Raw genomic sequence first — 26,103 nt, forward strand, 5'->3', positions numbered from 1 at the left:
CTGTATAGACTAGAACAACCCAGTCAGGTAGATGTACTATACTGTATAGACTAGAACAACCCAGTCAGGTAGATGTACTATACTGTATAGACTAGAACAACCCAGTCAGGTAGATGTACTGTACTATATAGACTAGAACAACCCAGTCAGGTAGATGTACTATACTGTATAGACTAGAACAACCCAGTCAGGTAGATGTACTATACTGTATAGACTAGAACAACCCAGTCAGGTAGATGTACTATGTTGTATAGGCTAGAACAACCCAGTCAGGTTGATGTACTGTGCTGTATAGACTAGAACAACCCAGTCAGGTAGATGTACTGTACTGTATAGACTAGAACAACCCAGTCAGGTAGATGTACTATACTGTATAGACTAGAACAAGCCAGTCAGGTAGATGTACTATGTTGTATAGGCAAGAACAACCCAGTCAGGTAGATGTACTGTACTATATAGACTAGAACAACCCAGTCAGGTAGATGTACTGTACTGTCTAGACTAGAACAACCCAGTCAGGTCGATGTACTGCACTTTATAGACTAGAACAACCCAGTCAGAGAGATGTACAGTACTGTATAGACTAGAACAACCCAGTCAGGTAGATGTACTGTACTGTATAGACTAGAACAACCCAGTCAGAGAGATGTACTGTACTGTATAGACTAGAACAACCCAGTCAGGTAGATGTACTGTACTGTATAGACTAGAACAACCCAGTCAGAGAGATGTAATGTATTGTATAGACTAGAACAACCCAGTCAGAGATGTATGTACTGTACTGTATAGACTAGAACAACCCAGTCAGAGAGATGTACTGTACTGTATAGACTAGAACAACCCAGTCAGAGATGATGTACTGTACTGTATAGACTAGAACAACCCAGTCAGGTAGATGTACTGTACTGTATAGACTAGAACAACCCAGTCAGAGAGATGTAGTATATACTAGATAAACCCAGTCAGAGAGATGTACTGTACTGTCTAGACTAGAACAACCCAGTCAGAGAGATGTACTGTACTGTATAGACTAGAACAACCCAGTCAGGTAGATGTACTGTACTGTCTAGACTAGAACAACCCAGTCAGGTAGATGTACTGTACTGTATAGACTAGAACAACCCAGTCAGGTAGATGTACTGTACTGTATAGACTAGAACAACCCAGTCAGGTAGATGTACTGTACTGTATAGACTAGAACAGCCCAGTCAGAGAGATGTACTGTACTGCATAGACTAGAACAACCCAGTCAGGTAGATGTACTGTACTGTATAGACTAGAACAACCCAGTCAGAGTAGATGTACTGTACTGTATAGACTAGAACAACCCAGTCAGGTAGATGTACTGTACTGTATAGACTAGAACAACCCAGTCAGGTAGATGTACTATGTGTATAGGCTAGAACAACCCAGTCAGGTAGATGTACTGTACTGTATAGACTAGAACAACCCAGTCAGGTAGATGTACTATGTTGTATAGGCTAGAACAACCCAGTCAGGTAGATGTACTGTACTGTATAGACTAGAACAACCCAGTCAGGTAGATGTACTGTACTGTATAGACAAGAACAACCCAGTCAGGTAGATGTACTGTACTATATAGACAAGAACAACCCAGTCAGGTAGATGTACTGTACTGTCTAGACTAGAACAACCCAGTTATATGAATGTACTTTACTGTATAGGCTAGAACAACCCAGTCAGGTTGATGTACTGTGCTGTATAGACTAGAACAACCCAGTCAGGTAGATGTACTATACTGTATAGACTAGAACAACCCAGTCAGGTAGATGTACTGTACTGTATAGACTAGAACAACCTGGTCAGGTAGATGTACTATGTTGTATAGACTAGAACAACCCAGTCAGGTAGATGTACTATGTTGTATAGGCTAGAACAACCCAGTCAGGTAGATGTACTGTACTATATAGACTAGAACAACCCAGTCAGGTAGATGTACTGTACTGTCTAGACTAGAACAACCCAGTCAGGTCGATGTACTGCACTTTATAGACTAGAACAACCCAGTCAGAGAGATGTACAGTACTGTATAGACTAGAACAACCCAGTCAGGTAGATGTACTGTACTGTATAGACTAGAACAACCCAGTCAGAGAGATACTGTACTGTACTAGAACAACCCAGTCAGAGTAGATGTACTGTACTGTATAGACTAGAACAACCCAGTCAGAGAGATGTACTGTACTGTCTAGACTAGAACAACCCAGTCAGAGAGATGTACTGTACTGTATAGACTAGAACAACCCAGTCAGGTAGATGTACTGTACTGTATAGACTAGAACAACCCAGTCAGGTAGATGTACTGTACTGTCTAGACTAGAACAACCCAGTCAGAGAGATGTACTGTACTGCATAGACTAGAACAACCCAGTCAGAGAGATGTACTGTACTGTATAGACTAGAACAACCCAGTCAGAGAGATGTACAGTACTGTATAGACTAGAACAACCCAGTCAGGTAGATGTACTGCACTGTATAGACTAGAACAACCCAGTCAGGTAGATGTACTATGTTGTATAGGCTAGAACAACCCAGTCAGGTAGATGTACTGTACTGTATAGACTAGAACAACCCAGTCAGGTAGATGTACTATGTTGTATAGGCTAGAACAACCCAGTCAGGTAGATGTACTGTACTGTATAGACTAGAACAACCCAGTCAGGTAGATGTACTATACTGTATAGACTAGAACTACCCAGTCAGGTAGATGTACTGTACTATATAGAATTGAACAACCCAGTTATATGAATGTACTTTACTGTATAGGCTAGAACAACCCAGTCAGGTTGATGTACTGTGCTGTATAGACTAGAACAACCCATTCAGGTAGATGTACTGTACTGTATAGACTAGAACAACCCAGTCATGTAAATGTACTGTGTTGTATAGACTAGAACAACCTGGTCAGGTAGATGTACTATACTGTATAGACTAGAACAACCCAGTCAGGTAGATGTACTATGTTGTATAGGCTAGAACAACCCAGTCAGGTAGATGTACTGTACTATATAGACTAGAACAACCCAGTCAGGTAGATGTACTGTACTGTCTAGACTAGAACAACCCAGTCAGGTCGATGTACTGCACTTTATAGACTAGAACAACCCAGTCAGAGATGTACAGTACTGTATAGACTAGAACAACCCAGTCAGGTAGATGTACTGTACTGTATAGTAGAACAACCCAGTCAGAGAGATGTACTGTACTGAACAACCCAGTCAGAGATGATGTACTGTACTGTATAGACTAGAACAACCCAGTCAGAGAGATGTAATGTACTGTATAGACTAGAACAACCCAGTCAGAGAGATGTACTGTACTGTATAGACTAGAACAACCCAGTCAGAGAGATGTACTGTACTGTATAGACTAGAACAACCCAGTCAGAGTAGATGTACTGTACTGTATAGACTAGAACAACCCAGTCAGGTAGATGTACTGTACTGTATAGACTAGAACAAACCCAGTCAGAGAGATGTACTGTATTGTATAGACTAGAACAACCCAGTCAGAGAGATGTACTGTACTGTCTAGACTAGAACAACCCAGTCAGAGATGTACTGTACTGTATAGACTAGAACAACCCAGTCAGGTAGATGTACTGTACTGTCTAGACTAGAACAACCCAGTCAGAGAGATGTACTGTACTGTATAGACTAGAACAACCCAGTCAGAGTAGATGTACTGTACTGTCTAGACTAGAACAACCCAGTCAGAGAGATGTACTGTACTGTCTAAACTAGAACAACCCAGTCAGGTAGATGTACTGTACTGTATAGACTAGAACAACCCAGTCAGGTAGATGTACTGTACTGTATAGACTAGAACAACCCAGTCAGAGAGATGTACTGTACTGCATAGACTAGAACAACCCAGTCAGAGTAGATGTACTGTACTGTATAGACTAGAACAACCCAGTCAGAGAGATGTACAGTACTGTATAGACTAGAACAACCCAGTCAGGTAGATGTACTGCACTGTATAGACTAGAACAACCCAGTCAGGTAGATGTACTATGTTGTATAGGCTAGAACAACCCAGTCAGGTAGATGTACTGTACTGTATAGACTAGAACAACCCAGTCAGGTAGATGTACTATGTTGTATAGGCTAGAACAACCCAGTCAGGTAGATGTACTGTACTGTATAGACTAGAACAACCCAGTCAGGTAGATGTACTGTACTGTATAGACAAGAACAACCCAGTCAGGTAGATGTACTGTACTGTCTAGACTAGAACAACCCAGTTATATGAATGTACTTTACTGTATAGGCTAGAACAACCCAGTCAGGTTGATGTACTGTGCTGTATAGACTAGAACAACCCAGTCAGGTAGATGTACTATACTGTATAGACTAGAACAACCCAGTCAGGTAGATGTACTATACTGTATAGACTAGAACAACCTGGTCAGGTAGATGTACTATGTTGTATAGGCTAGAACAACCCAGTCAGGTAGATGTACTATGTTGTATAGGCTAGAACAACCCAGTCAGGTAGATGTACTGTACTATATAGACTAGAACAACCCAGTCAGGTAGATGTACTGTACTGTCTAGACTAGAACAACCCAGTCAGGTCGATGTACTGCACTTTATAGACTAGAACAACCCAGTCAGAGAGATGTACAGTACTGTATAGACTAGAACAACCCAGTCAGGTAGATGTACTGTACTGTATAGACTAGAACAACCCAGTCAGGTAGATGTACTGTACTGTATAGACTAGAACAACCCAGTCAGAGAGATGTAATGTATTGTATAGACTAGAACAACCCAGTCAGAGAGATGTACTGTACTGTATAGACTAGAACAACCCAGTCAGAGAGATGTACTGTACTGTATAGACTAGAACAACCCAGTCAGAGAGATGTACTGTACTGTATAGACTAGAACAACCCAGTCAGAGAGATGTACTGTATTGTATAGACTAGAACAACCCAGTCAGGTAGATGTACTGTACTGTATAGACTAGAACAACCCAGTCAGAGAGATGTACAGTATTGTATATACTAGATAAACCCAGTCAGAGAGATGTACTGTACTGTCTAGACTAGAACAACCCAGTCAGAGAGATGTACTGTACTCTATAGACTAGAACAACCCAGTCAGGTAGATGTACTGTACTGTCTAGACTAGAACAACCCAGTCAGGTAGATGTACTATGTTGTATAGACTAGAACAACCCAGTCAGGTAGATGTACTATGTTGTATAGGCTAGAACAACCCAGTCAGGTAGATGTACTGTACTGTATAGACTAGAACAACCCAGTCAGGTAGATGTGCTGTACTGTCTAGACTAGAACAACCCAGTCAGGTAGATGTACTGTATTGTATAGCCAAGAACAACCCAGTCAGGTAGATGTACTGTACTATATAGACAAGAACAACCCAGTCAGGTAGATGTACTGTACTGTCTAGACTAGAACAACCCAGTTATATGAATGTACTGTACTGTATGGACTAGAACAACCCAGTCAGATAGATGTGCTGTACTGTATAGACAAGAACAACCCAGTCAGGTAGAGGTACTGTACTATATATACAAGAACAACCCAGTCAGGTAGATGTACTGTACTGTCTAGACTAGAACAACCCAGTTATATGAATGTACTTTACTGTATAGGCTAGAACAACCCAGTCAGGTAGATGTACTGTACTGTATAGACTAGAACAACCCAGTCAGGTAGATGTACTGTACTGTATAGACTAGAACAACCCAGTCAGGTAGATGTACTGTACTGTATAGACTAGAACAACCCAGTCAGGTAGATGTACTATGTTGTATAGACTAGAACAACCCAGTCAGAGAGATGTACTGTACTGTATAGACTAGAACAACCCAGTCAGAGAGATGTACTGTACTGTATAGACTAGAACAACTCAGTCAGAGAGATGTACTGTATTGTATAGACTAGAACAACCCAGTCAGGTAGATGTACTGTACTGTATAGACTAGAACAACCCAGTCAGAGAGATGTACTGTATTGTCTAGACTAGAACAACCCAGTCAGAGAGATGTACTGTACTGTATAGACTAGAACAACCCAGTCAGAGAGATGTACTGTACTGTATAGACTAGAACAACCCAGAGGTAGATGTACTGTACTGTATAGACTAGAACAACCCAGTCAGGTAGATGTACTATGTTGTATAGGCTAGAACAACCCAGTCAGGTAGATGCACTATGTTGTATAGGCTAGAACAACCCAGTCAGGTAGATGTGCTGTACTGTATAGACTAGAACAACCCAGTCAGGTAGATGTACTGTACTGTATAGCCAAGAACAACCCAGTCAGGTATATGTACTGTACTATATAGACAAGAACAACCCAGTCAGGTAGATGTACTGTACTGTCTAGACTAGAACATCCCAGTTATATGAATGTACTTTACTGTATAGGCTAGAACAACCCAGTCAGGTTGATGTACTGTGCTGTATAGACTAGAACAACCCAGTCAGGTAGATGTACTATACTGTATAGACTAGAACAACCCAGTCAGGTAGAATGTACTGTACTGTATAGACTAGAACAACCCAGTCAGAGAGATGTGCTGTACTGTATAGACAAGAACAACCCAGTCAGGTAGATGTACTGTACTATATATACAAGAACAACCCAGTCAGGTAGATGTACTGTACTGTCTAGACTAGAACAACCCAGTTATAGGAATGTACTTTACTGTATAGGCTAGAACAACCCAGTCAGGTAGAAGTACTGTACTATATAGACTAGAACAACCCAGTCAGATAGATGTACTGTACTATATAGACTAGAACAACCCAGTCAGGTAGATGTACTGTACTGTATAGACTAGAACAACCCAGTCAGGTAGATGTACTGTACTGTATAGGCTAGAACAACCCAGTCAGGTAGATGTACTGTACTATATAGACTAGAACAACCCAGTCAGGTAGATGTACTGTACTGTATAGACTATAACAACCCAGTCAGGTAGATGTACTATGTTGTATAGGCTGGAACAACCCAGTCAGGTAGATGTACTATGTTGTATAGGCTAGAACAACCCAGTCAGGTAGATGTACTGTACTGTATAGACTAGAACAACCCAGTCAGGTAGATGTACTGTACTGTATAGCCAAGAACAACCCAGTCAGGTAGATGTACTGTACTATATAGACAAGAACAACCCAGTCAGGTAGATGTACTGTACTGTCTAGACTAGAACAACCCAGTTATATAAATGTACTTTACTGTATAGGCTAGAACAACCCAGTCAGGTTGATGTACTGTGCTGTATAGACTAGAACAACCCAGTCAGGTAGATGTACTATACTGTATAGACTAGAACTACCCAGTCAGGTAGATGTATTATACTGTAGAGACTAGAACAACCCAGTCAGGTAGATGTACTATGTTGTATAGGCTAGAACAACCCAGTCAGGTAGATGTACTGTACTGTATAGACTAGAACAACCCAGTCAGAGAGATGTACTGTACTGTATAGACTAGAACAACCCAGTCAGGTAGATGTACTGTACTGTATAGACTAGAACAACCCAGTCAGGTAGATGTACTATGTTGTATAGGCTAGAACAACCCAGTCAGGTAGATGTACTGTACTGTATAGACTAGAACAACTCAGTCAGAGAGATGTACTGTATTGTATAGACTAGAACAACCCAGTCAGGTAGATGTACTGTACTGTATAGACTAGAACAACCCAGTCAGAGAGATGTACTGTATTGTATAGACTAGAACAACCCAGTCAGAGAGATGTACTGTACTGTATAGACTAGAACAACCCAGTCAGAGAGATGTACTGTATTGTATAGACTAGAACAACCCAGTCAGGTAGATGTACTGTACTGTATAGACTAGAACAACCCAGTCAGGTAGATGTACTGTACTGTATAGACTAGAACAACCCAGTCAGGTAGATGTACTATGTTGTATAGGCTAGAACAACCCAGTCAGGTAGATGTATTATACTGTAGAGACTAGAACAACCCAGTCAGGTAGATGTACTGTACTGTCTAGACTAGAACAACCCAGTCAGGTCGATGTACTGCACTTTATAGACTAGAACAACCCAGTCAGAGAGATGTACAGTACTGTATAGACTAGAACAACCCAGTCAGGTAGATGTACTGTACTGTATAGACTAGAACAACCCAGTCAGAGAGATGTACTGTACTGTCTAGACTAGAACAACCCAGTCAGAGAGATGTACTGTACTGTATAGACTAGAACAACCCAGTCAGAGAGATGTACTGTACTGTCTAGACTAGAACAACCCAGTCAGAGAGATGTACTGTACTGTCTAAACTAGAACAACCCAGTCAGGTAGATGTACTGTACTGTATAGACTAGAACAACCCAGTCAGGTAGATGTACTGTACTGTCTAGACTAGAACAGCCCAGTCAGAGAGATGTACTGTACTGCATAGACTAGAACAACCCAGTCAGAGAGATGTACTGTACTGTATAGACTAGAACAACCCAGTCAGAGAGATGTACAGTACTGTATAGACTAGAACAACCCAGTCAGGTAGATGTACTGCACTGTATAGACTAGAACAACCCAGTCAGGTAGATGTACTATGTTGTATAGGCTAGAACAACCCAGTCAGGTAGATGTACTGTACTGTATAGACTAGAACAACCCAGTCAGGTAGATGTACTATGTTGTATAGGCTAGAACAACCCAGTCAGGTAGATGTACTGTACTGTATAGACTAGAACAACCCAGTCAGGTAGATGTACTGTACTGTATAGACAAGAACAACCCAGTCAGGTAGATGTACTGTACTATATAGACAAGAACAACCCAGTCAGGTAGATGTACTGTACTGTCTAGACTAGAACAACCCAGTTATATGAATGTACTTTACTGTATAGGCTAGAACAACCCAGTCAGGTTGATGTACTGTGCTGTATAGACTAGAACAACCCAGTCAGGTAGATGTACTATACTGTATAGACTAGAACAACCCAGTCAGGTAGATGTACTATACTGTATAGACTAGAACAACCTGGTCAGGTAGATGTACTATGTTGTATAGGCTAGAACAACCCAGTCAGGTAGATGTACTATGTTGTATAGGCTAGAACAACCCAGTCAGGTAGATGTACTGTACTATATAGACTAGAACAACCCAGTCAGGTAGATGTACTGTACTGTCTAGACTAGAACAACCCAGTCAGGTCGATGTACTGCACTTTATAGACTAGAACAACCCAGTCAGAGAGATGTACAGTACTGTATAGACTAGAACAACCCAGTCAGGTAGATGTACTGTACTGTATAGACTAGAACAACCCAGTCAGAGAGATGTACTGTACTGTATAGACTAGAACAACCCGGTCAGAGAGATGTAATGTATTGTATAGACTAGAACAACCCAGTCAGGTAGATGTACTGTACTGTATAGACTAGAACAACTCAGTCAGAGAGATGTACTGTACTGTATAGACTAGAACAACCCAGTCAGAGAGATGTACTGTACTGTATAGACTAGAACAACCCAGTCAGAGAGATGTACTGTATTGTATAGACTAGAACAACCCAGTCAGGTAGATGTACTGTACTGTATAGACTAGAACAACCCAGTCAGAGAGATGTACTGTATTGTATAGACTAGAACAACCCAGTCAGAGAGATGTACTGTACTGTCTAGACTAGAACAACCCAGTCAGAGAGATGTACTGTACTCTATAGACTAGAACAACCCAGTCAGGTAGATGTACTGTACTGTCTAGACTAGAACAACCCAGTCAGGTAGATGTACTATGTTGTATAGACTAGAACAACCCAGTCAGGTAGATGTACTATGTTGTATAGGCTAGAACAACCCAGTCAGGTAGATGTACTGTACTGTATAGACTAGAACAACCCAGTCAGGTAGATGTGCTGTACTGTCTAGACTAGAACAACCCAGTCAGGTAGATGTACTGTATTGTATAGCCAAGAACAACCCAGTCAGGTAGATGTACTGTACTATATAGACAAGAACAACCCAGTCAGGTAGATGTACTGTACTGTCTAGACTAGAACAACCCAGTTATATGAATGTACTGTACTGTATGGACTAGAACAACCCAGTCAGATAGATGTGCTGTACTGTATAGACAAGAACAACCCAGTCAGGTAGAGGTACTGTACTATATATACAAGAACAACCCAGTCAGGTAGATGTACTGTACTGTCTAGACTAGAACAACCCAGTTATATGAATGTACTTTACTGTATAGGCTAGAACAACCCAGTCAGGTAGATGTACTGTACTGTATAGACTAGAACAACCCAGTCAGGTAGATGTACTGTACTGTATAGACTAGAACAACCCAGTCAGGTAGATGTACTGTACTGTATAGACTAGAACAACCCAGTCAGGTAGATGTACTATGTTGTATAGACTAGAACAACCCAGTCAGAGAGATGTACTGTACTGTATAGACTAGAACAACCCAGTCAGAGAGATGTACTGTACTGTATAGACTAGAACAACTCAGTCAGAGAGATGTACTGTATTGTATAGACTAGAACAACCCAGTCAGGTAGATGTACTATGTTGTATAGGCTAGAACAACCCAGTCAGGTAGATGTATTATACTGTAGAGACTAGAACAACCCAGTCAGGTAGATGTACTGTACTGTCTAGACTAGAACAACCCAGTCAGGTCGATGTACTGCACTTTATAGACTAGAACAACCCAGTCAGAGAGATGTACAGTACTGTATAGACTAGAACAACCCAGTCAGAGAGATGTACTGTACTGTCTAGACTAGAACAACCCAGTCAGAGAGATGTACTGTACTGTATAGACTAGAACAACCCAGTCAGAGAGATGTACTGTACTGTCTAGACTAGAACAACCCAGTCAGAGAGATGTACTGTACTGTCTAAACTAGAACAACCCAGTCAGGTAGATGTACTGTACTGTATAGACTAGAACAACCCAGTCAGGTAGATGTACTGTACTGTCTAGACTAGAACAGCCCAGTCAGAGAGATGTACTGTACTGCATAGACTAGAACAACCCAGTCAGAGAGATGTACTGTACTGTATAGACTAGAACAACCCAGTCAGAGAGATGTACAGTACTGTATAGACTAGAACAACCCAGTCAGGTAGATGTACTGCACTGTATAGACTAGAACAACCCAGTCAGGTAGATGTACTATGTTGTATAGGCTAGAACAACCCAGTCAGGTAGATGTACTGTACTGTATAGACTAGAACAACCCAGTCAGGTAGATGTACTATGTTGTATAGGCTAGAACAACCCAGTCAGGTAGATGTACTGTACTGTATAGACTAGAACAACCCAGTCAGGTAGATGTACTGTACTGTATAGACAAGAACAACCCAGTCAGGTAGATGTACTGTACTATATAGACAAGAACAACCCAGTCAGGTAGATGTACTGTACTGTCTAGACTAGAACAACCCAGTTATATGAATGTACTTTACTGTATAGGCTAGAACAACCCAGTCAGGTTGATGTACTGTGCTGTATAGACTAGAACAACCCAGTCAGGTAGATGTACTATACTGTATAGACTAGAACAACCCAGTCAGGTAGATGTACTATACTGTATAGACTAGAACAACCTGGTCAGGTAGATGTACTATGTTGTATAGGCTAGAACAACCCAGTCAGGTAGATGTACTATGTTGTATAGGCTAGAACAACCCAGTCAGGTAGATGTACTGTACTATATAGACTAGAACAACCCAGTCAGGTAGATGTACTGTACTGTCTAGACTAGAACAACCCAGTCAGGTCGATGTACTGCACTTTATAGACTAGAACAACCCAGTCAGAGAGATGTACAGTACTGTATAGACTAGAACAACCCAGTCAGGTAGATGTACTGTACTGTATAGACTAGAACAACCCAGTCAGAGAGATGTACTGTACTGTATAGACTAGAACAACCCGGTCAGAGAGATGTAATGTATTGTATAGACTAGAACAACCCAGTCAGAGAGATGTACTGTACTGTATAGACTAGAACAACTCAGTCAGAGAGATGTACTGTACTGTATAGACTAGAACAACCCAGTCAGAGAGATGTACTGTACTGTATAGACTAGAACAACCCAGTCAGAGAGATGTACTGTATTGTATAGACTAGAACAACCCAGTCAGGTAGATGTACTGTACTGTATAGACTAGAACAACCCAGTCAGAGAGATGTACTGTATTGTATAGACTAGAACAACCCAGTCAGAGAGATGTACTGTACTGTCTAGACTAGAACAACCCAGTCAGAGAGATGTACTGTACTCTATAGACTAGAACAACCCAGTCAGGTAGATGTACTGTACTGTCTAGACTAGAACAACCCAGTCAGGTAGATGTACTATGTTGTATAGACTAGAACAACCCAGTCAGGTAGATGTACTATGTTGTATAGGCTAGAACAACCCAGTCAGGTAGATGTACTGTACTGTATAGACTAGAACAACCCAGTCAGGTAGATGTGCTGTACTGTCTAGACTAGAACAACCCAGTCAGGTAGATGTACTGTATTGTATAGCCAAGAACAACCCAGTCAGGTAGATGTACTGTACTATATAGACAAGAACAACCCAGTCAGGTAGATGTACTGTACTGTCTAGACTAGAACAACCCAGTTATATGAATGTACTGTACTGTATGGACTAGAACAACCCAGTCAGATAGATGTGCTGTACTGTATAGACAAGAACAACCCAGTCAGGTAGAGGTACTGTACTATATATACAAGAACAACCCAGTCAGGTAGATGTACTGTACTGTCTAGACTAGAACAACCCAGTTATATGAATGTACTTTACTGTATAGGCTAGAACAACCCAGTCAGGTAGATGTACTGTACTGTATAGACTAGAACAACCCAGTCAGGTAGATGTACTGTACTGTATAGACTAGAACAACCCAGTCAGGTAGATGTACTGTACTGTATAGACTAGAACAACCCAGTCAGGTAGATGTACTATGTTGTATAGACTAGAACAACCCAGTCAGAGAGATGTACTGTACTGTATAGACTAGAACAACCCAGTCAGAGAGATGTACTGTACTGTATAGACTAGAACAACTCAGTCAGAGATGTACTGTATTGTATAGACTAGAACAACCCAGTCAGGTAGATGTACTGTACTGTATAGACTAGAACAACCCAGTCAGAGAGATGTACTGTATTGTCTAGACTAGAACAACCCAGTCAGAGAGATGTACTGTACTGTATAGACTAGAACAACCCAGTCAGAGAGATGTACTGTACTGTATAGACTAGAACAACCCAGAGGTAGATGTACTGTACTGTATAGACTAGAACAACCCAGTCAGGTAGATGTACTATGTTGTATAGGCTAGAACAACCCAGTCAGGTAGATGCACTATGTTGTATAGGCTAGAACAACCCAGTCAGGTAGATGTGCTGTACTGTATAGACTAGAACAACCCAGTCAGGTAGATGTACTGTACTGTATAGCCAAGAACAACCCAGTCAGGTATATGTACTGTACTATATAGACAAGAACAACCCAGTCAGGTAGATGTACTGTACTGTCTAGACTAGAACAACCCAGTTATATGAATGTACTTTACTGTATAGGCTAGAACAACCCAGTCAGGTTGATGTACTGTGCTGTATAGACTAGAACAACCCAGTCAGGTAGATGTACTATACTGTATAGACTAGAACAACCCAGTCAGGTAGAATGTACTGTACTGTATAGACTAGAACAACCCAGTCAGAGAGATGTGCTGTACTGTATAGACAAGAACAACCCAGTCAGGTAGAGGTACTGTACTATATATACAAGAACAACCCAGTCAGGTAGATGTACTGTACTGTCTAGACTAGAACAACCCAGTTATAGGAATGTACTTTACTGTATAGGCTAGAACAACCCAGTCAGGTAGAAGTACTGTACTATATAGACTAGAACAACCCAGTCAGATAGATGTACTGTACTATATAGACTAGAACAACCCAGTCAGGTAGATGTACTGTACTGTATAGACTAGAACAACCCAGTCAGGTAGATGTACTGTACTGTATAGGCTAGAACAACCCAGTCAGGTAGATGTACTGTACTATATAGACTAGAACAACCCAGTCAGGTAGATGTACTGTACTGTATAGACTATAACAACCCAGTCAGGTAGATGTACTATGTTGTATAGGCTGGAACAACCCAGTCAGGTAGATGTACTATGTTGTATAGGCTAGAACAACCCAGTCAGGTAGATGTACTGTACTGTATAGACTAGAACAACCCAGTCAGGTAGATGTACTGTACTGTATAGACTAGAACAACCCAGTTATATAAATGTACTTTACTGTATAGGCTAGAACAACCCAGTCAGGTTGATGTACTGTGCTGTATAGACTAGAACAACCCAGTCAGGTAGATGTACTATACTGTATAGACTAGAACTACCCAGTCAGGTAGATGTATTATACTGTAGAGACTAGAACAACCCAGTCAGGTAGATGTACTATGTTGTATAGGCTAGAACAACCCAGTCAGGTAGATGTACTGTACTGTATAGACTAGAACAACCCAGTCAGAGAGATGTACTGTACTGTATAGACTAGAACAACCCAGTCAGGTAGATGTACTGTACTGTATAGACTAGAACAACCCAGTCAGGTAGATGTACTATGTTGTATAGGCTAGAACAACCCAGTCAGGTAGATGTACTGTACTGTATAGACTAGAACAACTCAGTCAGAGAGATGTACTGTATTGTATAGACTAGAACAACCCAGTCAGGTAGATGTACTGTACTGTATAGACTAGAACAACCCAGTCAGAGAGATGTACTGTATTGTCTAGACTAGAACAACCCAGTCAGAGAGATGTACTGTACTGTATAGACTAGAACAACCCAGTCAGAGAGATGTACTGTATTGTATAGACTAGAACAACCCAGTCAGGTAGATGTACTGTACTGTATAGACTAGAACAACCCAGTCAGGTAGATGTACTGTACTGTATAGACTAGAACAACCCAGTCAGGTAGATGTACTATGTTGTATAGGCTAGAACAACCCAGTCAGGTAGATGTACTATGTTGTATAGGCTAGAACAACCCAGTCAGGTAGATGTACTGTACTGTATAGACTAGAACAACCCAGTCAGGTAGATGTACTGTACTGTATAGACTAGAACTACCCAGTCAGGTAGATGTACTGTACTATATAGACAAGAACAACCCAGTCAGGTAGATGTACTGTACTGTCTAGACTAGAACAACCCAGTTATATGAATGTACTTTACTGTATAGGCTAGAACAACCCAGTCAGGTTGATGTACTGTGCTGTATAGACTAGAACAACCCAGTCAGGTAGATGTACTATACTGTATAGACTAGAACTACCCTGTCAGGTAGATGTACTATACTGTATAGGCTAGAACAACCCAGTCAGGTAGATGTACTGTACTGTATAGACTAGAACAACCCAGTCAGAGAGATGTACTGTACTGTATAGACTAGAACAACCCAGTCAGGTAGATGTACTGTACTGTATAGACTAGAACAACCCAGTCAGGTAGATGTACTGTACTGTATAGACTAGAACAACCCAGTCAGGTAGATGTACTATGTTGTATAGGCTAGAACAACCCAGTCAGGTAGATGTACTATACTGTATAGACTAGAACAACCCAGTCAGGTAGATGTACTATGTTGTATAGGCTAGAACAACCCAGTCAGGTAGATGTACTATACTGTATAGGCTAGAACAACTCAGTCAGAGAGATGTACTGTATTGTATAGACTAGAACAACCCAGTCAGGTAGATGTACTGTACTGTATAGACTAGAACAATAGTCAGAGAGATGTACTGTATTGTATAGACTAGAACAACCCAGTCAGGTAGATGTACTGTACTGTATAGACTAGAACAACCCAGTCAGGTAGATGTACTGTACTGTATAGACTAGAACAACCCAGTCAGGTAGATGTACTATGTTGTATAGGCTAGAACAACCCAGTCAGTAGATGTACTAGTTGTAACAGAACAACAGTCAGGTAGATGTACTGTACTGTATAGACTAGAACAACCCAGTCAGGTAGATGTACTGTACTGTATAGACTAGAACAACCCAGTCAGGTAGATGTACTGTACTGTATAGACTAGAACAACCCAGTCAGGTAGATGTACTATGTTGTATAGGCTAGAACAACCCAGTCAGGTAGATGTACTGTACTGTATAGACTAGAACAACCCAATCAGGTAGATGTACTATGTTGTATAGACTAGAACAACCCAGTCAGAGAGATGTACTGTACTGTATAGACTAGAACAACCCAGTCAGATAGATGTACTGTACTATATAGACTAGAACAACCCAGTCAGGTAGATGTACTGTACTGTATAGACTAGAACAACCCAGTCAGGTAGATGTACTGTACTGTATAGACTAGAACAACCCAGTCAGGTAGATGTACTGTACTGTATAGACTAGAACCACCCAGTCAGGTAGATGTACTGTACTGTATAGACTAGAACAACCCAGTCAGAGAGATGTACTGTATTGTCTAGACTAGAACAACCCAGTCAGAGAGATGTACTGTACTGTATAGACTAGAACAACCCAGTCAGAGAGATGTACTGTATTGTATAGACTAGAACAACCCAGTCAGGTAGATGTACTGTACTGTATAGACTAGAACAACCCAGTCAGGTAGATGTACTGTACTGTATAGACTAGAACAACCCAGTCAGGTAGATGTACTGTACTGTATAGACTAGAACAACCCAGTCAGGTAGATGTACTATGTTGTATAGACTAGAACAACCCAGTCAGAGAGATGTACTGTACTGTATAGACTAGAACAACCCAGTCAGAGAGATGTACTGTACTGTATAGACTAGAACAACTCAGTCAGAGAGATGTACTGTATTGTATAGACTAGAACAACCCAGTCAGGTAGATGTACTGTACTGTATAGACTAGAACAACCCAGTCAGAGAGATGTACTGTATTGTCTAGACTAGAACAACCCAGTCAGAGAGATGTACTGTACTGTATAGACTAGAACAACCCAGTCAGAGAGATGTACTGTACTGTATAGACTAGAACAACCCAGAGGTAGATGTACTGTACTGTATAGACTAGAACAACCCAGTCAGGTACATGTACTATGTTGTATAGGCTAGAACAACCCAGTCAGGTAGATGCACTATGTTGTATAGGCTAGAACAACCCAGTCAGGTAGATGTGCTGTACTGTATAGACTAGAACAACCCAGTCAGGTAGATGTACTGTACTGTATAGCCAAGAACAACCCAGTCAGGTATATGTACTGTACTATATAGACAAGAACAACCCAGTCAGGTAGATGTACTGTACTGTCTAGACTAGAACAACCCAGTTATATGAATGTACTTTACTGTATAGGCTAGAACAACCCAGTCAGGTTGATGTACTGTGCTGTATAGACTAGAACAACCCAGTCAGGTAGATGTACTATACTGTATAGACTAGAACAACCCAGTCAGGTAGAATGTACTGTACTGTATAGACTAGAACAACCCAGTCAGAGAGATGTGCTGTACTGTATAGACAAGAACAACCCAGTCAGGTAGAGGTACTGTACTATATATACAAGAACAACCCAGTCAGGTAGATGTACTGTACTGTCTAGACTAGAACAACCCAGTTATAGGAATGTACTTTACTGTATAGGCTAGAACAACCCAGTCAGGTAGAAGTACTGTACTATATAGACTAGAACAACCCAGTCAGATAGATGTACTGTACTATATAGACTAGAACAACCCAGTCAGGTAGATGTACTGTACTGTATAGACTAGAACAACCCAGTCAGGTAGATGTACTGTACTGTATAGGCTAGAACAACCCAGTCAGGTAGATGTACTGTACTATATAGACTAGAACAACCCAGTCAGGTAGATGTACTGTACTGTATAGACTATAACAACCCAGTCAGGTAGATGTACTATGTTGTATAGGCTGGAACAACCCAGTCAGGTAGATGTACTATGTTGTATAGGCTAGAACAACCCAGTCAGGTAGATGTACTGTACTGTATAGACTAGAACAACCCAGTCAGGTAGATGTACTGTACTGTATAGCCAAGAACAACCCAGTCAGGTAGATGTACTGTACTATATAGACAAGAACAACCCAGTCAGGTAGATGTACTGTACTGTCTAGACTAGAACAACCCAGTTATATAAATGTACTTTACTGTATAGGCTAGAACAACCCAGTCAGGTTGATGTACTGTGCTGTATAGACTAGAACAACCCAGTCAGGTAGATGTACTATACTGTATAGACTAGAACTACCCAGTCAGGTAGATGTATTATACTGTAGAGACTAGAACAACCCAGTCAGGTAGATGTACTATGTTGTATAGGCTAGAACAACCCAGTCAGGTAGATGTACTGTACTGTATAGACTAGAACAACCCAGTCAGAGAGATGTACTGTACTGTATAGACTAGAACAACCCAGTCAGGTAGATGTACTGTACTGTATAGACTAGAACAACCCAGTCAGGTAGATGTACTATGTTGTATAGGCTAGAACAACCCAGTCAGGTAGATGTACTGTACTGTATAGACTAGAACAACTCAGTCAGAGATGTACTGTATTGTATAGACTAGAACAACCCAGTCAGGTAGATGTACTGTACTGTATAGACTAGAACAACCCAGTCAGAGAGATGTACTGTATTGTCTAGACTAGAACAACCCAGTCAGAGAGATGTACTGTACTGTATAGACTAGAACAACCCAGTCAGAGAGATGTACTGTATTGTATAGACTAGAACAACCCAGTCAGGTAGATGTACTGTACTGTATAGACTAGAACAACCCAGTCAGGTAGATGTACTGTACTGTATAGACTAGAACAACCCAGTCAGGTAGATGTACTATGTTGTATAGGCTAGAACAACCCAGTCAGGTAGATGTACTATGTTGTATAGGCTAGAACAACCCAGTCAGGTAGATGTACTGTACTGTATAGACTAGAACAACCCAGTCAGGTAGATGTACTGTACTGTATAGACTAGAACTACCCAGTCAGGTAGATGTACTGTACTATATAGACAAGAACAACCCAGTCAGGTAGATGTACTGTACTGTCTAGACTAGAACAACCCAGTTATATGAATGTACTTTACTGTATAGGCTAGAACAACCCAGTCAGGTTGATGTACTGTGCTGTATAGACTAGAACAACCCAGTCAGGTAGATGTACTATACTGTATAGACTAGAACTACCCTGTCAGGTAGATGTACTATACTGTATAGACTAGAACAACCCAGTCATGTAGATGTACTATACTGTATAGGCTAGAACAACCCAGTCAGGTAGATGTACTGTACTGTATAGACTAGAACAACCCAGTCAGAGAGATGTACTGTACTGTATAGACTAGAACAACCCAGTCAGGTAGATGTACTGTACTGTATAGACTAGAACAACCCAGTCAGGTAGATGTACTGTACTGTATAGACTAGAACAACCCAGTCAGGTAGATGTACTATGTTGTATAGGCTAGAACAACCCAGTCAGGTAGATGTATTATACTGTAGAGACTAGAACAACCCAGTCAGGTAGATGTACTATGTTGTATAGGCTAGAACAACCCAGTCAGGTAGATGTACTATACTGTATAGGCTAGAACAACTCAGTCAGAGAGATGTACTGTATTGTCTAGACTAGAACAACCCAGTCAGAGAGATGTACTGTACTGTATAGACTAGAACAACCCAGTCAGAGAGATGTACTGTATTGTATAGACTAGAACAACCCAGTCAGGTAGATGTACTGTACTGTATAGACTAGAACAACCCAGTCAGGTAGATGTACTGTACTGTATAGACTAGAACCACCCAGTCAGGTAGATGTACTGTACTGTATAGACTAGAACAACCCAGTCAGAGAGATGTACTGTATTGTCTAGACTAGAACAACCCAGTCAGAGAGATGTACTGTACTGTATAGACTAGAACAACCCAGTCAGAGAGATGTACTGTATTGTATAGACTAGAACAACCCAGTCAGGTAGATGTACTGTACTGTATAGACTAGAACAACCCAGTCAGGTAGATGTACTGTACTGTATAGACTAGAACAACCCAGTCAGGTAGATGTACTGTACTGTATAGACTAGAACAACCCAGTCAGGTAGATGTACTATGTTGTATAGACTAGAACAACCCAGTCAGAGAGATGTACTGTACTGTATAGACTAGAACAACCCAGTCAGAGAGATGTACTGTACTGTATAGACTAGAACAACTCAGTCAGAGAGATGTACTGTATTGTATAGACTAGAACAACCCAGTCAGGTAGATGTACTGTACTGTATAGACTAGAACAACCCAGTCAGAGAGATGTACTGTATTGTCTGACTAGAACAACCCAGTCAGAGAGATGTACTGTACTGTATAGACTAGAACAACCCAGTCAGAGAGATGTACTGTACTGTATAGACTAGAACAACCCAGAGGTAGATGTACTGTACTGTATAGACTAGAACAACCCAGTCAGGTACATGTACTATGTTGTATAGGCTAGAACAACCCAGTCAGGTAGATGCACTATGTTGTATAGGCTAGAACAACCCAGTCAGGTAGATGTGCTGTACTGTATAGACTAGAACAACCCAGTCAGGTAGATGTACTGTACTGTATAGCCAAGAACAACCCAGTCAGGTATATGTACTGTACTATATAGACAAGAACAACCCAGTCAGGTAGATGTACTGTACTGTCTAGACTAGAACAACCCAGTTATATGAATGTACTTTACTGTATAGGCTAGAACAACCCAGTCAGGTTGATGTACTGTGCTGTATAGACTAGAACAACCCAGTCAGGTAGATGTACTATACTGTATAGACTAGAACAACCCAGTCAGGTAGAATGTACTGTACTGTATAGACTAGAACAACCCAGTCAGAGAGATGTGCTGTACTGTATAGACAAGAACAACCCAGTCAGGTAGAGGTACTGTACTATATATACAAGAACAACCCAGTCAGGTAGATGTACTGTACTGTCTAGACTAGAACAACCCAGTTATAGGAATGTACTTTACTGTATAGGCTAGAACAACCCAGTCAGGTAGAAGTACTGTACTATATAGACTAGAACAACCCAGTCAGATAGATGTACTGTACTATATAGACTAGAACAACCCAGTCAGGTAGATGTACTGTACTGTATAGACTAGAACAACCCAGTCAGGTAGATGTACTGTACTGTATAGGCTAGAACAACCCAGTCAGGTAGATGTACTGTACTATATAGACTAGAACAACCCAGTCAGGTAGATGTACTGTACTGTATAGACTATAACAACCCAGTCAGGTAGATGTACTATGTTGTATAGGCTGGAACAACCCAGTCAGGTAGATGTACTATGTTGTATAGGCTAGAACAACCCAGTCAGGTAGATGTACTGTACTGTATAGACTAGAACAACCCAGTCAGGTAGATGTACTGTACTGTATAGCCAAGAACAACCCAGTCAGGTAGATGTACTGTACTATATAGACAAGAACAACCCAGTCAGGTAGATGTACTGTACTGTCTAGACTAGAACAACCCAGTTATATAAATGTACTTTACTGTATAGGCTAGAACAACCCAGTCAGGTTGATGTACTGTGCTGTATAGACTAGAACAACCCAGTCAGGTAGATGTACTATACTGTATAGACTAGAACTACCCAGTCAGGTAGATGTATTATACTGTAGAGACTAGAACAACCCAGTCAGGTAGATGTACTATGTTGTATAGGCTAGAACAACCCAGTCAGGTAGATGTACTGTACTGTATAGACTAGAACAACCCAGTCAGAGAGATGTACTGTACTGTATAGACTAGAACAACCCAGTCAGGTAGATGTACTGTACTGTATAGACTAGAACAACCCAGTCAGGTAGATGTACTATGTTGTATAGGCTAGAACAACCCAGTCAGGTAGATGTACTGTACTGTATAGACTAGAACAACTCAGTCAGAGAGATGTACTGTATTGTATAGACTAGAACAACCCAGTCAGGTAGATGTACTGTACTGTATAGACTAGAACAACCCAGTCAGAGAGATGTACTGTATTGTCTAGACTAGAACAACCCAGTCAGAGAGATGTACTGTACTGTATAGACTAGAACAACCCAGTCAGAGAGATGTACTGTATTGTATAGACTAGAACAACCCAGTCAGGTAGATGTACTGTACTGTATAGACTAGAACAACCCAGTCAGGTAGATGTACTGTACTGTATAGACTAGAACAACCCAGTCAGGTAGATGTACTATGTTGTATAGGCTAGAACAACCCAGTCAGGTAGATGTACTATGTTGTATAGGCTAGAACAACCCAGTCAGGTAGATGTACTGTACTGTATAGACTAGAACAACCCAGTCAGGTAGATGTACTGTACTGTATAGACTAGAACTACCCAGTCAGGTAGATGTACTGTACTATATAGACAAGAACAACCCAGTCAGGTAGATGTACTGTACTGTCTAGACTAGAACAACCCAGTTATATGAATGTACTTTACTGTATAGGCTAGAACAACCCAGTCAGGTTGATGTACTGTGCTGTATAGACTAGAACAACCCAGTCAGGTAGATGTACTATACTGTATAGACTAGAACTACCCTGTCAGGTAGATGTACTATACTGTATAGACTAGAACAACCCAGTCATGTAGATGTACTATACTGTATAGGCTAGAACAACCCAGTCAGGTAGATGTACTGTACTGTATAGACTAGAACAACCCAGTCAGAGAGATGTACTGTACTGTATAGACTAGAACAACCCAGTCAGGTAGATGTACTGTACTGTATAGACTAGAACAACCCAGTCAGGTAGATGTACTGTACTGTATAGACTAGAACAACCCAGTCAGGTAGATGTACTATGTTGTATAGGCTAGAACAACCCAGTCAGGTAGATGTATTATACTGTAGAGACTAGAACAACCCAGTCAGGTAGATGTACTATGTTGTATAGGCTAGAACAACCCAGTCAGGTAGATGTACTATACTGTATAGGCTAGAACAACTCAGTCAGAGAGATGTACTGTATTGTATAGACTAGAACAACCCAGTCAGGTAGATGTACTGTACTGTATAGACTAGAACAATCCAGTCAGAGAGATGTACTGTATTGTATAGACTAGAACAACCCAGTCAGGTAGATGTACTGTACTGTATAGACTAGAACAACCCAGTCAGGTAGATGTACTGTACTGTATAGACTAGAACAACCCAGTCAGGTAGATGTACTATGTTGTATAGGCTAGAACAACCCAGTCAGGTAGATGTACTATGTTGTATAGGCTAGAACAACCCAGTCAGGTAGATGTACTGTACTGTATAGACTAGAACAACCCAGTCAGGTAGATGTACTGTACTGTATAGACTAGAACAACCCAGTCAGGTAGATGTACTGTACTGTATAGACTAGAACAACCCAGTCAGGTAGATGTACTATGTTGTATAGGCTAGAACAACCCAGTCAGGTAGATGTACTGTACTGTATAGACTAGAACAACCCAATCAGGTAGATGTACTATGTTGTATAGACTAGAACAACCCAGTCAGAGAGATGTACTGTACTGTATAGACTAGAACAACCCAGTCAGATAGATGTACTGTACTATATAGACTAGAACAACCCAGTCAGGTAGATGTACTGTACTGTATAGACTAGAACAACCCAGTCAGGTAGATGTACTGTACTGTATAGACTAGAACAACCCAGTCAGGTAGATGTACTGTACTGTATAGACTAGAACCACCCAGTCAGGTAGATGTACTGTACTGTATAGACTAGAACAACCCAGTCAGAGAGATGTACTGTATTGTCTAGACTAGAACAACCCAGTCAGAGAGATGTACTGTACTGTATAGACTAGAACAACCCAGTCAGAGATGTACTGTATTGTATAGACTAGAACAACCCAGTCAGGTAGATGTACTGTACTGTATAGACTAGAACAACCCAGTCAGGTAGATGTACTGTACTGTATAGACTAGAACAACCCAGTCAGGTAGATGTACTATGTTGTATAGGCTAGAACAACCCAGTCAGGTAGATGTACTATGTTGTATAGGCTAGAACAACCCAGTCAGGTAGATGTACTGTACTGTATAGACTAGAACAACCCAGTCAGGTAGATGTACTGTACTGTATAGCCAAGAACAACCCAGTCAGGTAGATGTACTGTACTATATAGACAAGAACAACCCAGTCAGGTAGATGTACTGTACTGTCTAGACTAGAACAACCCAGTTATATGAATGCACTTTACTGTATAGGCTAGAACAACCCAGTCAGGTTGATGTACTGTGCTGTATAGACTAGAACAACCCAGTCAGGTAGATGTACTATACTGTATAGACTAGAACTACCCAGTCAGGTAGATGTATTATACTGTAGAGACTAGAACAACCCAGTCAGGTAGATGTACTATGTTGTATAGGCTAGAACAACCCAGTCAGGTAGATGTACTGTACTGTATAGACTAGAACAACCCAGTCAGAGAGATGTACTGTACTGTATAGACTAGAACAACCCAGTCAGGTAGATGTACTGTACTGTATAGACTAGAACAACCCAGTCAGGTAGATGTACTGTACTGTCTAGACTAGAACAACCCAGTTATATGAATGTACTTTACTGTATAGGCTAGAACAACCCAGTCAGGTTGATGTACTGTGCTGTATAGACTAGAACAACCCAGTCAGGTAGATGTACTATACTGTATAGACTAGAACTACCCTGTCAGGTAGATGTACTATACTGTATAGACTAGAACAACCCAGTCATGTAGATGTACTATACTGTATAGGCTAGAACAACCCAGTCAGGTAGATGTACTGTACTGTATAGACTAGAACAACCCAGTCAGAGAGATGTACTGTACTGTATAGACTAGAACAACCCAGTCAGGTAGATGTACTGGACTGTATAGACTAGAACAACCCAGTCAGGTAGATGTACTGTACTGTATAAACTAGAACAACCCAGTCAGGTAGATGTACTATGTTGTATAGGCTAGAACAACCCAGTCAGGTAGATGTATTATACTGTAGAGACTAGAACAACCCAGTCAGGTAGATGTACTATGTTGTATAGGCTAGAACAACCCAGTCAGGTAGATGTACTGTACTGTATAGACTAGAACAACCCAGTCAGAGAGATGTACTGTACTGTATAGACTAGAACAACCCAGTCAGGTAGATGTACTGTACTGTATAGACTAGAACAACCCAGTCAGGTAGATGTACTGTACTGTCTAGACTAGAACAACCCAGTTATATGAATGTACTTTACTGTATAGGCTAGAACAACCCAGTCAGGTTGATGTACTGTGCTGTATAGACTAGAACAACCCAGTCAGGTAGATGTACTATACTGTATAGACTAGAACTACCCTGTCAGGTAGATGTACTATACTGTATAGACTAGAACAACCCAGTCATGTAGATGTACTATACTGTATAGGCTAGAACAACCCAGTCAGGTAGATGTACTGTACTGTATAGACTAGAACAACCCAGTCAGAGAGATGTACTGTACTGTATAGACTAGAACAACCCAGTCAGGTAGATGTACTGTACTGTATAGACTAGAACAACCCAGTCAGGTAGATGTACTGTACTGTATAAACTAGAACAACCCAGTCAGGTAGATGTACTATGTTGTATAGGCTAGAACAACCCAGTCAGGTAGATGTATTATACTGTAGAGACTAGAACAACCCAGTCAGGTAGATGTACTATGTTGTATAGGCTAGAACAACCCAGTCAGGTAGATGTACTATACTGTATAGGCTAGAACAACTCAGTCAGAGAGATGTACTGTATTGTATAGACTAGAACAACCCAGTCAGGTAGATGTACTGTACTGTATAGACTAGAACAACCCAGTCAGAGAGATGTACTGTATTGTATAGACTAGAACAACCCAGTCAGGTAGATGTACTGTACTGTATAGACTAGAACAACCCAGTCAGGTAGATGTACTGTACTGTATAGACTAGAACAACCCAGTCAGGTAGATGTACTATGTTGTATAGGCTAGAACAACCCAGTCAG

Source organism: Oncorhynchus nerka, linkage group LG8, assembly GCF_034236695.1.
Source record: "Oncorhynchus nerka isolate Pitt River linkage group LG8, Oner_Uvic_2.0, whole genome shotgun sequence".
NCBI classification, from domain to species: domain Eukaryota; kingdom Metazoa; phylum Chordata; class Actinopteri; order Salmoniformes; family Salmonidae; genus Oncorhynchus; species Oncorhynchus nerka.